Source organism: Grampus griseus, assembly GCF_964374135.1.
Source record: "Grampus griseus genome assembly, chromosome: 4".
NCBI classification, from domain to species: Eukaryota; Metazoa; Chordata; class Mammalia; order Artiodactyla; family Delphinidae; genus Grampus; species Grampus griseus.
In genome coordinates this window covers 92088359-92100892 of record NC_138997.1, presented here as the reverse complement: position 1 = coordinate 92100892, position 12534 = coordinate 92088359, and the positions used below count along the sequence as shown (strand labels likewise).

At 47.2% G+C, this 12534-nt stretch overlaps 1 pseudogene across 1 annotated transcript; it reads right to left on the bottom strand.

Annotated features, from left to right (window-relative positions):
• Nucleotides 1-828: 828 nt before the first annotated feature.
• Nucleotides 829-1311, bottom strand: LOC309822018 (large ribosomal subunit protein eL21-like; annotated as a pseudogene). The gene has a single exon. The product of its transcript is annotated as a large ribosomal subunit protein eL21-like (transcript).
• Nucleotides 1312-12534: the final 11223 nt, after the last annotated feature.

Sequence of the window (12534 nt, the reverse complement as noted above, 5' to 3'; positions counted from 1 at the left end):
CCTCACAGTCACTCCTGCCGTCTTTTCAGTTGTCCACTCCTGAGTGTGGCTACGTTCTGGGAAGTTCGGTAACGGTAGATATTTTAGGTGAAACCTCCCATTTGGATTGAGAGCAGTTGACTACCATATTTCAAGTCTCTGTCTGGAAGAAAAAAATGCTTTCAGAGGAAAATGACACTTCTATCTCCATACCAGCTCATTCCTCATCCCAGAGAGGCCTATTCCAACCGTGGTTTGGGTCTGTGTTCAGTTCTTTCCAGTTCCTTCTGCATGGTCCTATTTTGTACAGACAGTATGTGGTAGTAGTTACGATGATCTAAGTAAAAAGGATGGAAACTTACATACAACAACACATGTGATCTCAAATGCATTATTCTAGGTCAGAGGTCCTCAACCAGGGGTGATTTTGACCCCCAGGGGACATCTGGCAATATCTGAAGACATTTTTGTTTGTGCCAGTCTAGGAGGGAGATGCTGTTGGCATCTAGTGGGTGGAGGCCAGGGACGCTACTAAACATCCTACAGTGCCCAGGACAGCCCCACAGCAAAGTGTGATCTGGCCCCAGTGTCGACAGTGTTGAGGTGGAGAAAGCCTGTGCAAAGTGACAGAAGCAGACTCCAAGGGCTCCCTACTGTATAATTCCATTTATACGACATTTTGGAAAAGGCAAAACTGTAGGGAAAAAGAATACATCAGAGGCTGCCAGGAGCTGGGGTTGAGGAAAGGGGATTGACGTCTAAGGGGCACAAGGGAATCTGGGGGAGGACGGAAATGCTTTCTATCTTTTTTATTTAACAGTTCAGGTCTTTCAATTTTCTTTACACCCATCATGCCATGAATTCATAGGGAATGGGCTCCAGCAGTTCAGGCTCCTTTCCACTGGTTCTCACGACGTGTGCTTCTCTGGATGGAGCAGGCTGGCGCTTCAGCTGAACCCAGGTACCTTTCTCTTTGGCTTCCTTCTTTTCCTGATCATTTTCCTTCACCCGTTTCAGGAAGCTATCTCAGCTGTCAGAGTGCTTAATATGCTCGATACGCACATTAATACTCTTGGCAAGAATCTTGCCCTTACCCTGTTTGTTTACAATGATGCCAACAGCATGCTGGGTAACACTGTAGACTCTCCCAGTTTTGCCATGGTAACATTTGTGGGGCATTCCTTTTTGAATAGTGCCCATTCCCTTGATATCTACAATATCACCTTTTTTGTAGATTCACATGTATGTGGCCAAAGGAACAACTCCATGTTTTCTAAAAGGCCTAGAGAACATGTAGTGGGTGCCCCTCCTCTTTCCATTTGTGTTGGTCATTTTGGTGAATTACGGGAAGATGGCAGTTCCGGCCGAAAGGCTGCTTTCTATCTTGATTGTGGTGGTGGTTATACACATGTATGTGTTTGTCAAAACACACAGGACTGTACACTAAAAAGGGTAAATTTGACCTCTGTAAATTACACCTGAAACAAACAAACAAAAAACTCAGCTCTATTTGAACCAAAGCCATTCTGGAGAAGAAAGTACGGGGGGAAACTGGCTACCAAGAAAATGAGAAACAGAGGTCTAAGGGGTACAAACACAGAGGGACAGGTTTTTTGTTTGTCATTTATAACTAAATTATTGACTTCTCAGCAAATGACACCTTATCGAAAGTTACTTTGTAGTTATTGACCAAAAATTCTATAAAACAGCTTTATTGTGGTATAATTATCATGCAATGAGCTTTACAAATTTAAAGTGTATAATTTGGTAAGTTTTGACTTGTGTATATATATATATATATATATATATATATATATATATACCAGTTAAACGATTATTGCAATCACAATGAAAATATCCATCATCCCCCATATCTCCTATTGTCCCTTTATAATCGTTCCCTCCCTGAAAAATTATAACAGTACTTGTCTCATAGGGTTATTGGGAAAATTTAAATGAGATCTGAGCATAGAGAGGGCCTGTTGTATACCTTGCTTGCTTTCTTTAGTAAGAGGAAGCTATTGTACAGTGGAAAAAACCTAATGGCAGAATAACTGTATTCCATGCCCAGATTTACTGCCTATTCTTGGTATTGGGCCAGAACAGAGGTGAAGGTTGAATAAATGAATAATCAATGCAAATGTGCTCAATAAATGCTTCTTGAATGAATGAACAGATGAATTAATGAATGAATGCACCAGATCTGTGTGCTTAAAACTCTAGCTTTAGAGACAAGAACAGCACAGTGAAAGAAACGGAGACCAAAGACATTACATAATCACATGGCACTAAATACAAGTGCATTTTAAACTTATACAGGTCTTAAATCAAATGTGTATTCTTCCCCACAAAACACACTCTTCTCCCTGAAATCCTTAAGTTAGTGGTTGTTCCCACTGTCCACTCGGTCCCCCAAGCCAGAAGGCTCGGATGCATCCTCAGCTTCCCATGATCCCTCAACTTCACACTTAATTCTATAGACATATGTCCCTGTCAATTCAGCTTCATCTCTTGACGCTCCCACCTCCTCATCTCCGTGGCAAGTTCCAGCTCTCATCAAATCTGATACAGAGGCTACTGTAGGAGCCTCTTCCTTAGCTTTCACCTCCTCAGAGCCTTTTCAGCTTCTGAAAGCTAAAACTTTCCTAAAATACCTTGGTTCTTGCCTGCTTCAAACCTCTGTTAACTTTCCATTACACCTGATGTAAAGTCCCACCTCCTTAGGTACAAAACTTCATTAACTGGACTAAATTTAGCTGGTCAGTCTCTAACCCACATCTAAAGTTTTGGTCATACCTATGCGTTCACCATTCTCCAGAAACATCTCATTATCTCTCTCCCCACATCCTCTTTCTTGTTAATTTTTTAAAATTGTGATAAAATAGACATATCATGAAATTTACCATTTTAGCCATTTTTAGGTGTACAGTTTAGTAACATTACGTACATTCATATTGTTGTGCAAACATCACCACCATCCATCTCCAGAACTTTTCCATCATCACAAACTGAAACTCTGAACCTCTTAAACAACAAATCCCCATTCTCCCTTCCTGCAGCCCCTGGCAACCACCATTCTACGTTCTGACTCTATGAATTTGACTACTCTAGGTACTTTATATAAATGGAATCCTACAGTATTTGTCTTTTTGTGTCTGGCTTTTTTCACTTAGCATAATGTCTTCAAGTTTCATCCATGTTGTAACATGTGTCAGAATTTCGTTCCTTCTTAAGGCTGAAAATATTCCATTGTCTGTATATGCCACATTCTGTTTATTCATTCATTATCAGTGGACATTGGGTTGTGTCCATCTTTTAGCAATTTTGAGTAATGCTGCTCTGAGCATTGGTGTACAAGTATCTGTTCAAGTCCCTGCTTCCAGTTCTTGTTCTCCCCATGTCTTTTAATGTTACATGTTCCTTTGGTCTAGAGAGCCAGCCCAGAGGCATCTTCTGCACCTCTTTCTGGAGAACTCATATTCATCCATCAACACCCATTTCAAAAGTTCCTTTCCTGGTTTAATCAAGAAGAGTTGGCCATGCACTCCTCGACACTCCCTCAGCCACAGAGACTATGCTCTCTTATAGTTCTTCCTTCGTTGAGTCACAATATTTTTGTGTCATTGTCTTCCTTGCCTTACTAAACTATACTTTAGTAAAAAGGGAGCTTACGTTGCTCACCTTTCTCCTCCATATATCATGCTCAGCCCACTGTCAGAGCTACATAAATATTTAAGAACAAATATTTTAAGGACTGCCTCTGGGTTCTTCAGGCCCAACTTCTGTGGATACTCAAGAAATATTAGTCACTGTTGACTTTTAGTGTCCATTTGCTCCAGGAAAAGATCCAACATAAAGATCTGACCTTAGAAGGACTTTCTGGCTGCCACAGGGTCCTCACGTCCTTGGGGTCTCTGAGGAGGTGACACACCATGCCTAAACACTCTGAAATGCAACCTCCTTTGACCCTATAACCCATCTACCTACATGGCCCTGATGGGAAGGCTCAAATCAGCTGAACTTTCCTTTACACCTTCAACCTTGCAACTCATACCTTTTCACTTGTGCTCAAGGCTGAGGACCTGGGAAGAGTTGAAGGGAGCTCTCAACTTCAGAATTAAAAAGCATTTTCTCAGCTCTTTGAAGAACCACTCTTCTCCCATAAGCAAAGAATATAGTAGTCGTAGGAGAGCCATGGGAAACCTAAACGACAGCTCTTAGCTCTCCAGCCACCCTCCACTTCCCCTTTTCCTGGCTCTACCCCCCCCCTCCCCGTCAGCTCTACCTTTCCTTCCCAAATATCCTAGTGTGCACTCTTGGCCTATTCCTTGCCTATGATCTTGACTCTCAGAAAGGAGACAGCATCGCACCTGTGTTGAGTGATGACGTGTCCAACACATCACAGTGCATGGCATTCACTTCTTCATCCGTTCGTTCATTTCCTTAGCCTTTTGTCTCCATGGTGGAGGAATCTACACATCTGCTCACCTGTGAGAAGGGGGAGCGTAAGGACACACTGCCTCCCTAACCAGGGAAGCACAGGCAAGCATGTGTGTATCCACCTTTGAAGAAAGTTCATTCATTCCAAATAAAGTTCAAGGGCTATAGACCAGCCCAATTCTGGTCCAGAGTGTGTTGAGGAGTTTTGAGTGGGCTCCTTGGATAACTTAACTCCTCTCCATGTCATATTAACATTTAAAATATTGGGACAACCCCACAGTCACCCTCCAGCCCTCAAAGAGTACCTAAGAAGTTCTCCCTTGGGTCCTATCTCAACTCCTTTTGAGCCCCTTTGCTTTTAGCTTCCTCTTCCCGCCCTTCCCACTCACTCCACTATGTGCCCCTCCTTAGGTGTCAGCCACTATCCACTTCACCAGCCCAATGTCTTCTCAGGGGATAGAGGGGACTTGAGGTCTTGCAGGTGGAGGAGGAGGAATAAAATTTTAAGATGGAAGTCTGTTCTGACATTGGGATGCCTTAAAGAACGTGCCAGGTGTGTCTTGTAGTATACAAGTAAATTGGCTAGCAGAGTCTCAGCACCTATGTGTGGCATACAGGGTCTCCTTGAGTTGCATTACAGCAATGTTCAATTCCCTTGGATGCAACAACTCCAGAAAGTAGGTGGGAAGAGGGGGAAGAGGTGAAGAAAAACCCATACCCTCCACAGTGAAGATGAAGTAGAGGGAGACAGGTCACCTAGGAGACCACTGCAGTAACTATGAGACTCTGAATTAAGGCAGTGGCTCTTGGCTTCAAGCCTAGATAATTGGGTGGTTGGATAAGAAAAACTAGTGTAGGTCTTAAGAAAAGATAATGACCAGTTTGGGCTATGCTGAGTTTGAGACGGCATCATCAACTCTTACCTGTTCCCTACCTACCTGTGCATACCCATCTGCTTTTGTTCCTGTTTTCTGCATTGTAGTCGGAGTGACTGTCTTGAGGGCAAACTGAAGAGATCTGATCAGGGACTTCTCTGTCCTCTTAGCTATAGTCCAAAGTCCTCAATGTGACCTTCCGTACCTCGCATGCATTGCCCCTGCCCACTCTCCAGTCTATTTCTTTACAGTCTATCTTCCCTCATGGATGGTGAGCTCCATGAGGGCAGGGAGTACATGTGCCTTGTTCTTAACTTCATCCGCAACGCCTGTCACATAGTTCGTTCTAGAAAGACAGCTTAGGAGAGAGAAAGAGAGTGGAAGAATGAATACCATCCAACTGGAGATTCTAGCAGATAGTTTGAGCCATAACTTTGGGACCATTAGTATAAAGAGAGTAGATGGAGAAATGTAAGTAAACGAATTTACACATAATGAGAATAATGGTGGCTGGGAACAAAACCTTGGGGAAACATTGACATTTCAGGTGGCCACATGAATGAGGAAGCATAAGTAACTTGAAAGGAGGCTGGCTGAGAAGGAGCTGCCAGTGACATAGGCAGGGAACCAGCAGAGAGCTCAAGGCAACAGGAAGGAATGTCAGATGCTATCAAGAGAAATAGCGCTAGAAGGACAGAAAAGAGGCCATGTTTCCAGGCAATACAGGGGATAGAAGAACAAGTTAAATGACATGAAGTGGAGATGGCCAGGCCGCTGCAGACCATGTGACTCTCAATAAGATGCTCGAGATGGTTTCTTTTTTTTTTTTTTGCGGTATGCGGGCCTCTCACTGTTGTGGCCTCTCCCATTGCAGAGCACAGGCTCCGGACGCGCAGGCTCAGCAGCCATGGCCCACGGGCCCAGCCGCTCCGCGGCATGTGGGATCTTCCCGGACCGGGGCACGAACCCGTGTCCCCTGCATCGGCAGGCGGACTCTCAACCACTGTGCCACCAGGGAAGCCCTCGAGATGGTTTCTTTAAAAAAATCAATATCATTATTTTTAATTGTGGAGGAAGTTCTAGATTAAAAGAGGCTAAAGAGACTCAACAAAAACCATGCATTTGATTGGATCGTGGTTCAGGAAAACTTTATTAAAAACTCTAAAGTTAGCTGTGTGAATATCTGGAATTAGAGTCTTCCAAAGGAGAGGAAACAGTCAATGCAAAGGCCCCAGAGCAGAGCCCTGCCTGGCCTTTTTAAATTTTTTACAGTTGTACATTTTATTGAGTACTTGTTATGTACTAGCTACTTTCATGCCTTTTTTTTTTTTTGGCTGCATTGGGTCTTAGTAGCGGCACGCAGGGTCTTCGTTGAGGCCTGAGGGATCTTTCGTTGTGGTGCAGGGGCTTCTCTCTAATTGTGGTGCGTGGGCTCCAGGGCACATGGGCTCTGTAGTTTGCGGCACACAGGCTCCCTCGCTGAGGCACGCAAGCTCAGTAGTTGTGGCGCGCGGGCTTAGTTGCCCCATGGCCTGTGGGATCTTAGTTCCCCAACCAGGGATCGAACCCACATCCCCTGCATTGGAAGGCAGATTCTTTACCACTGGACCACCGGGGAAGTCCCCTGCTTGGTCTTTTCGAGGAACAGCAAGGAGCCAGTGTTGCTAGAGGAAGGTGAAAAAGTCGTAAGAGTGGTAGAATGTGTAGGCTCGTTGTAAAGATTTTGGACTTGAATCGATTTTCCGCATATTAAGTTTAAACTATCTATTTGATACCCAAGTGGAGATGTTGAGTAGGCAGCTGGGTACACAAGTCTGAAATTCAGGAGAGAAGCTAGGAAAAGGAGATTAAAATGCAGGAGTCATCAGCATATTAGATAATTTCAAAACCAGGAGACTGAATGAGGTCACCAAGGGAATGAACATAAAGAGAAGGTCCAAGGAGTGCACACCGGGTGCCCCGATGTAAGAGGGCAGGAAAAAGGACGGACCGGCCAAGGCGGCTCTGAAGCACTTGCCAGGGTGGAGGAAAACCCAGAGAAAGTAGTGGGGTGAAGCCAAGCGAGCACAGCGTCTTCTCCAGCAGGAGGTGCTGGACCCCTACTACCGGTGGGTCAAAGACGAGGCCTGAGACCTGGGTTTATCACATACAGACAGAGGGACCACTAACCTTGACCAGCTTTGGCAGAGTGACGGAGGCAAACAGCAGACCTGCCGGGGCTCAGGAGAGACTGGGAAGGGAGTGACTGGACACAGCGAGTACGGACAGCTGAACAGGGGATGGGGTCGCAGCCAGAGGGGAAGGGGGTCAAGAGACATTTTTGGCTTTTGGGGTTTTTTTCTGTTTTTGCTTTAAGATTGGCGACAAAGCTGTATGCTGTTGGGACTGAGGGAGTGAATGAGCAAGTAAGTGAGTGAGCTGGTGCAGATGCAGGGCCAAGCGAGGGTTCCTGCCATAGGGGAGAGGTCTGAGCAGGCTTAGAAACTGAGTCCCAGGTGATGAGTGACGCCCCCGGGAGAGGAGAACACAGAGAGGCTGGGCTGCTGTTCCCCAGCAGCCTCTCTGCCTCTACTGGTCGTGTCCTCCCCTCCCGCTGACACCAGAATCTGGCTTTTCTAACAGCCGCTTTGCCTGGAGCCCAATTAAGGCAAAGATACAAATTCGCTGGCCATGGCCCCATGAAGTCTGGCCTCAGGGCTGCAGCCCATTTGGAAAACGTTTTAATTTCATTTGTGTGTTTTTTCAATTTGATTATTAAGTGCTGCTTGCACATGGACGGGGGGGAAGGCCTGTTTTTATTCCCTGATTCCCCTTCCCCCCTGGCCTGCGTGCTTCCCTCGTGAGTAATGGGGAGGCTGCTTTTCTGGAACGCAAGGGAAAACTTCCAGCAAATTGCAAAAGCATGTTTCTTTCTTGAAAAATCCTTTCACACTTGTTTTTTACTCCGTTTGTGAAGTTCATGAAAAGCCTCCATAAATGTACTTTAAAAGGCCTTAACTTTCTTTGTTCTCCTTGTGGAACTTTCCCTCTCTCTCTTATGGGGGTATGTAATTTAAAGGGATAATAAACAAGACATAAAGCCAGAGGGGTGAGTGGTGTGACGAAGGGAATGAAACAAACTTTAGAAATGTCAGGGGTTTGCAGGGAGGGGGAAATTCCATCTGCATATTCAGGAGGTAACAGCCTAGCACTTCCCCGCGACTTCTTAGAGTTGTTTCTAAAGTTATTAACATTTAACACAGGACCAACCAGGGCAGCAGGGTAGACGGAAAGAGCAAAGGAATAAAGGCCCAGGAAGAACGACAAATCCTTTTAGACACATTTCAGCGTGCTGAAATATAAGGGGAGCAGGAGGTGTAAAAATTTAAAAAACAGTGTTGTCAAGAATTTGCAAAGAAGGTTCTCGCCTGAACACTAGAGCCGTGTGGCGTCCAGACAGAGAAATACCGACGGTCCTTGAAGGGGATCGAGGCCATATAAGGAGTTCCCTCTGCAGAGAGAGACAGCATTCTGGTTTGGGTCCCTGTCAGCCTGGGAAGCTTTCTGAATATGGGCAGGAGGAGGAAGGGGCAGAGAGGTGGGGCTTCGCGAGCCTCGGCGCCGCCCTGGTGGCCACCCATGGGGCCGGGCGAAGTGCTGTGGGCGGTTTGGTGGGCAGGACTCAGGGACTGGGGCCTGCGCCTTAGCCAGTTACCGTGCAGCTCCCTGTTGTTGGTCTGTCCCCAGTATCTGAGTTCATCTAGGGCGCCATGTCTGATGTATCTGCCATTAGCCTCTTGGCTCTGAAGTTGGCAAAGCGAAGATGGAGGCCCTCCCCTCCCCACTCCCATTTCTCTCTCTGTAGCACCTGCTTTCCTCCTGGATGCCCTTCACCTCGTTTCCCTCTCTCACCCACCAGCTGGACTCCTGAGAAGAGATCAAGAATAAGCAGGGAGCTGCATCGTGACAAAGGCCTGAGATAGAAAAGTTCCAGCTCTGGGACAGCGACCCAGCCTCAGTTAGTGGTGTCTGCCTGGGGTTCTGGGAGGTGCCAGTGGGGCTGGTGCCCATGGCCATGTAAGTGACAGGCAGCAAGAGCCTGAAATCTCCCCGAGCCTCGGGAGAACCAACAGTGGCCCTCCCCGCCATCCCTTCCCTCGGTGGCTGGGTGGGACCCACAGGCCCCGTGGCCCCTGCTCCTGGGGAAGCTGTTCTGCAGACCCTCCTGGCCGCTACCCGCCTCTTCTCCCCAGCTGGCCAGTTGCCTCCTGTCTGTTCCGCCTTGTGCTCGCCCCCTCTCTTTCTCTTCCTCTTTCTGCTCCTGTGAACTTCGAATTCCCCCTCTCCTGCCCACTCCCTTTGGCAGAGAACCAGGGAGTAGTGGGGACTGGACGTCAGTGGCCTCAAGCTTAGAACTGGTTGCCTGCTAAGCCATGGTTTCCCCAAAGGCCCCTCACCACTCTGCACTGGGGGCATTTTCCCCCTGAAACACCCTCATGGGCACTCAGGGGAGGGAGGAACAATGACTGTGTCTTTCTTTGTGCCGGGTCCCATGTGTAACCCCTGCTGTCTCCAAGACCTGCTTTTGTATCCCTATTTCCCATTTTGCAAATGGGAAACTAAGGCTCAGAGAGATCTCCAGAGCTTCTGAGGCCATCGTTGTACCTAACTAAGGAAACGCTTGCTAAATGTATCTAATTCCACCTTCTTCTTAGGAAAGGTCTGGTCCACAGGGTTGCATCGGGGCTATTGACCTTCAGTTCTCTGATGCATTCGCCTTCTGCATCCTTTCATGGAGACACCCAGCTTCCTCCTGCTTCCACTGTCCCTTCCTCCACCCCAATTTAGCATAAGCTTCACGCACGCTGTGGCTCTTTTCATAGTCCAGGCTCCACCAGAACCCAGAACCTACTGAGAGCGAACAAGATTGTGTTTTGACACAGCTCCCGGCTTCCCACGTTTTTCGCCTCCGCCATTTGGACGTGCACAAAGCGTTTGTATGTGCCTGCAACAGAATCGGTTCAGCTTGACAAACCCAAGACCGTCAGCCCCTTTGCAGCGAATCTGCTCCCTTAATTAACCTGGGGGATGGGGAAACTAATAAAGAAGTTTTATTAAATGCAGAGAAAATCAGCCCTTTCCAACACCCCCATGGAGAAGTCTGAGCCAGATCCCTGTGATGATTCATCTGCACTAACTGGTCCTTTACTGGGAGATGAGTAAGAGCAGAGTTTGTTCAAGCAGCCAGGAGAAGCCGCCCCCGCTTGGCCCCTAGAAGGCTCTCTTTAGGGCACGCTGGTCTGTACACACGCTGATAACTGTTTCATATCTGCACTGATGGGCTTAACCGAGCGGTTGCCACACAGCCAGCACGCGCGCACAGCGTGGCCAGGAGGGGGTGTTTATGGGGCTTGTCACTAATGACTCCCATTTATGGAGCATGTGTGCAGCAGCTGAGCGGGACGGCTAAGACAGGACATCAGTAAGGCCTGGGTGTTGCAGGCCGGCTGCATGCACAGGCTTCCCTAAGCAGCCGCGGGGATGGTTCTAGCACGAGCTTCTGGGGGAATCCAGGGCTCCTCGGAATTCAGGCTTTTCAGTGTGAACGATGCCCTGACGAAGATGGTGTTGCTAGGGAAGCTGCTGGCCAGACTGACTGGACAAGGCCAGTAGTAAAAATTACTGCAGTTATAAGAATAAAAGCTAACATTTATTGTTCACTCGCCTCATGCCAGAGATAGTGGAAAGCACACGTGTATCTTTTTTCTTTCATGTAATCCTCAAACAAACCTATGAGGTTGATACTACTTTTTTGTTTGTTTGCTTAATTTTCATGGTACAGAGGAAGGAACGGGCCTAGAGAGATGAAGCACCTTGCCCAGAGCTGCAGAGTTGGGATTTTAACCCTGGTGTTCTAACTCCAGAGCCTGGTTACGTAAGCGCAGAAGAGTGAATTCTGGAAGTTGAATCATCATTTTGAATCACAGTTACGGCAGGATGGCACAGCAGTTAAATACATGCATTTTGTTATTCGAAAGACCTAGATCTGAGCTTCAGCTTTTTCCAGTTACAAGTTACATAAACTATTTAAGCCTCGGTTTCCCCTATAAAAGTGGGAACAGTTGTAACACCTACGAGTAGGATATGGAAAGCCGCAGTGCCCCCACACAGAATAAGCCTCCAGTGAATATGTAACAACACACACCCCCCCATGCTCACTAAGGTCGGTGGCACCATGAATCTGAGTGTGGACCCAGAGAGGCTAGAGCATGGCTTCTGTGACGTGCCAGCTGTGAGCCCTTAGGGAATTCACAGCCACCTGAGCCTTCATTTCCTGCAGTGGAATGGGACAGTGATAGGACTGCTAACAACAGACCTGATTCAATCAGGGTGTCGGGACCACACAGAGTGGGTATGAGGAACCTATTCTGCATCTTCCAAGGCACTGGAAATGCTACTTGTTGTCTTTGGAAACCCTGGTTGGATTTCTCCCTTTTGAGCACAGTGGCCCGCACATCGCACATGGTTACAAGCAGTGAACGAAACAGAAACCCGACCTTTGAAGTTCTTATGTGCTCCAGGGGGAAGATGGGACCAACAAAAATAAAGCATTCATTAAAAACAAAATGACATGTCCATATACACACATACTTGTAGATAATGACTTGCAGCCGTGCGGAGACCCAGGCAGGGGCTGCGGGATTTTGCTGGAGTGCTTGGGAAGACATCTGGGCAGCTTTCTGGAAGGAGAGGGATTTGGGGAAGAGGAGGGAGGTCCCCCCTTGAGTGGGAGCTCAGGTTCATTTCCTTCTCATCTCGTGTTTCCTGCACCCAGCACGCAGTAGGTGCTCAATGCATGCTTGCTAAATGAGAACAGGAAGTGGAGAGAGTGGGTTTCAAGCAGGGGAAGTGAGCAAACAGTGCAGTGGTGAGTCAGAGGGAGGGCAGGCGCTCCACTAACTGCTGAAGGCATGAGTTTATTTTTCTTTAGTGTTTTCTGCCAGGGCTTGGTCCATGATAAGCCTGGAATCAGAGAGAGGGGGAGACAGAGAGAGAGAAAGGCGGCATCCTTCCATGTATGTGGTGTTGGTATAGCCCACAGTCACGTGCACTTGACGCTCACGCCACTCCTGACATTGGATCCCAGCATGAAGCAGCTGAAAAATGCCCCTGGGAGCACAGACACTTTTGGTTGCCTGACCCAGAGTTGTTCCCTCTTCTTCTCTGCTTATAACACCTCAATTTTGTTCAATATCCATTC